This window comes from Sciurus vulgaris, assembly GCF_902686455.1.
Source record: "Sciurus vulgaris genome assembly, chromosome: 17".
NCBI lineage: Eukaryota > Metazoa > Chordata > Mammalia > Rodentia > Sciuridae > Sciurus > Sciurus vulgaris.
Window position 1 is genome coordinate 46554128 of NC_136478.1, and position 3571 is coordinate 46557698.

At 43.4% G+C, this 3571-nt stretch overlaps 1 pseudogene across 1 annotated transcript; it reads right to left on the reverse strand.

The window, feature by feature from the left end:
* Positions 1-559: 559 nt before the first annotated feature.
* LOC306647563 (zinc finger and BTB domain-containing protein 2-like) lies at positions 560-2521 on the reverse strand (annotated as a pseudogene). The gene has a single exon. The product of its transcript is annotated as a zinc finger and BTB domain-containing protein 2-like (transcript).
* Positions 2522-3571: the final 1050 nt, after the last annotated feature.

Genomic DNA, 3571 nt, shown 5'->3' on the forward strand with positions numbered 1-3571 from the left:
TTCAGTAAATGTTGTCGGTGAAGTACTAGCACTGACTTTACATTAAGTTACATCTCCTGCTCAGGCCTGGTGTGTAAGATGTATATTCCAATAGCCTTTTCCCTGCAGTATACACATTGATTTAAAAGCAGCTGGTTGGTACTGAAACAAATTTCCCACTGGCAACTGCTAGAAAATGGCATGTCATTTTCTATTCAGAAAGACAATCCATAGTACTTTCAAATGTGACTTTTAACAAATCTGCCAGACACTAAAATACAGCACTTTGTTGTTCAACTTGGAAAGAAGCCAGCACTTAGCTAAGGCATGTGCATTAGTTCACCTGTTATAGCAAGTGCCCATCTTACAAACACACAAAGTCACAGCTTGTTATGTTTTATCCAAAAATTAAGATTGCCATCACATTATTACTTTTTCTGTTTTATTGAAGCAGATTTCTTAACTAGTGATTTCTCTTAACTGGACATAATCTCAAAAGGTGCCTTCTGAAACAAGATACCTGGAGGATAAATAATAAAAATGCTTTCTTGGATTTAAAGTTTCCCCACACCTTCTAGGTTTTGTATAGTACAGAGCCCAGCTTTGTCTCTAAGAAGGGTGCTGTATTTTCTGACACTGTTTTTCTGAGAAGGAAGACTCATTATCCAGGGAAAGTCATAATTTTAGCTTACCAAATTATATTCTCATTGTTTTGTTTTGTTACAAACCCTTAATTAGTTCCGCGTATGCTTTAAAACAATCTAAAACTTCTCAAAATCTATTTAAGTTTATAAGTACTACTGACCATTCTTTTTCCAATATCCCCTGACTTAAAGTAAATATATTCCAGGTTTATAATGCACAAAGCCTTTCCAGAGGTGGGGCTGGGATGGGGAGATGAGGAAGAGAAAGAGGAACAGGGACCTGTGTGTGTCAGAGTCTGAACTGTGATTCTGGGCTGGGGGAAGGGAAGGAAGAGAGTTTGCAAAAATGACAGTTTCTAAAACGACAAGCAACATTCAGTCTAGTAACACGGCTTCCTGTTCCTTTTTGATGGACGCTAACACTGGGTGATCAGGTTCTGCTACTTCTGAGTCCCCACTGCCCAGCAGAATGGACCGCCCCTCCTCTAGGACAAACACGTCTGACTTCTGGTTTTGGCATGAGCGTTTGACGACCTCTTTGGGGGTTGAGAACGTTTTGTCACACAAGTTGCACTTGTAGAGTTTGTTGGTTTGCACCAACATGTTGCCCATCTGACTTCCTTCCTCAAATGTGCAGAGTTCTAGAGTCTGTTTGCCCACTATGGTGTAGGTGTCAACGCTCTGGTTGAGGCACACGTGCCGGGCAGCCTGGTTGGTCCAGCAAAAGCTCTTGTCACAAGTGCTACACTTGAAAGGCTTCCCGGTGTGTATGTACATATGCTCCCTCCAGTGGCTTTTCTGGATGAATTTGCGTCCACATATGGTCCACTCGTACTTCCGCCTCTTCACCTCCCTCTCCTGGTAGTCCTGCTACAGGTTGTAGATGTCAACGATGTCTGAGGGGGGGGCAGGGTTTCCGACTGCTGCTGCCCATCTATGATCCGGGAATCTGAGATGTGCTGCAGCTCACTGTCACTGATCATCCCCCTTCAGGCACTTCCATGGCGTTTTTCCGGAGGTCAGCTGCGTTGCTGCAGAGCGACAAGAGGACGCGGCTTTCCCCCTGTTGGATGGAAGTGAAGGGCACTCCCATGTGAATCTGGAGGTGCTCTAGCAGGCTGCTCTGCAGGTGGCAGGCATAGTACTTTGGGAAGCTTTCGTTCCTCTTCATGATGCTCAGTTTGACGTGGGCAATGCTGAGGGACGCAGGCTGCTCCTGGGAGGAAGCGGCTTCCAGATTGGTCTCCTCCCCGGGAGGAGGGGGAGGGGCAGGAGTGGAGATGAGTTCTGGAGACAGTGAGGTCTGCAGAGGGTCCGAGGGAGTCATGTTTGTCTGATTCACCTGGGCCAGATTGGATGACAGCTGAGACAGCTGTGAAGCCTCGGGCGCCTGTTCCTGGCTCATCCTGGAGGTCTGTGGTCCTAGTTCTCGCCCAAGTTTCTCAGGCGCCGAGGCAATCTTGGTGGCTTGTCTCAACTGGTGATCTGCGATCTGAATGCCATACAATGAAGAGATCAGTGGAAAGACTTGATCAGGATGAGAAAATGTGCCTTGGCTGGCGAGGCTGGCTTCCTGGATCAGTGGGTACGTGTGTAGAAACGTGATCCTCTGCTCTAAGGGAACAGGATCCATCAACTGAGGCACCATCTTTCCAGTGTACATCAAATGCAAAAGATACCTGAAGATGGCAGGCTGTATGTCAGTTGGTTTCAAATGGACACACTCGCTGGTCTGATGGACAAAAAACATCTTAAAGTAATTGGAGAATAAAGCAAGAGCTGATCTGTGTGCCTTGAAGTGCACATCGCCATTGCAACCTGCCGTCACACAGGAAACCAAACTCTCGCTGAGTGTTTAACTGTTGCAGTAGAATAAGTCCAGGGTTGGTCAAATCCATTTTTTTAAAATATCTGTCGCCTGCGCTGCTGCTGCTGCGGGGGTTTTGGAGGAGGCAGAGCTGGGCACCTTCGGCCGGGCGGTACTCCCCGCCGCCGCCGCCTCTCCTCCTCGCTGCAGTTGCTGCTGCCGCTGCGGTCGGTGTCTCCGGCGGGGCGGCGGCGGCGGAGCTTTTCCTCTCAAATATTATCATTTTTATGTTGAAACCTGCAAAGTAATCTCTGGTTATTTTGAATTGAATAAGAAATAATTATAGACTTTAATCCACCTTATTGTACTATAAAACCTGAGTTTTCCTCTTAACATTTTTTGGCACTCCTTATTCACTATTTCATTCCTTTTTTTTTTTTTTGTAGATCTCAGAAGATTTTCTGTTTTTGGCTTCTCTGTGATCAACATTTTCAGTTTAAGCACATGAATTCCAACAGGCAGTGTTTGTGAAAAGTAAAAAAAAAAAAACAAAAAAAAAAAAAACTCTCTAACACTTGTGGGATAAGACAATATTTTCCAAAAGCAATGACCAGGTAAATTAACACAATTTTCTTCCTTTACTCATTGAGTGTTTTGGTGTCATCTCCCATGGTAATCCAGAAAAAATAATATAAAGCTATAAATCAAATTTTCATATGTGGTCATGCTTTTACAGGTCACATTTGATCCCTGGGATATAGTTATATTATTTTGTGATATTCATGTACAAATACACAGCATATGCCCATTCTTACAAATTTATTTCATGTATTTTAAAATTTTAATGTGTATTTTTATAGTATAAGTGGATTCATATTAGTATGTAAAAAATAACATTTGAAAATTGTATTAGGCCAGGCAAAGTGGCACATGCCTGTAATTGAACTTGCTGAGGATTCTCAGACATCAGTATTTTATGTTCAAAGCCAGCCTCCATAACTTAGCAAGGCCAAAAGCAACTTATAGAATCTCTGCCTCAAAATAAAAAAAATAATAATAATTAAAAGGGGTGTGGGTGTGGTTCAGTGGTTCAGCACCCTGTGTCAATTCCTGTTACTAACACCAAAAAAAAAAAAAAAAA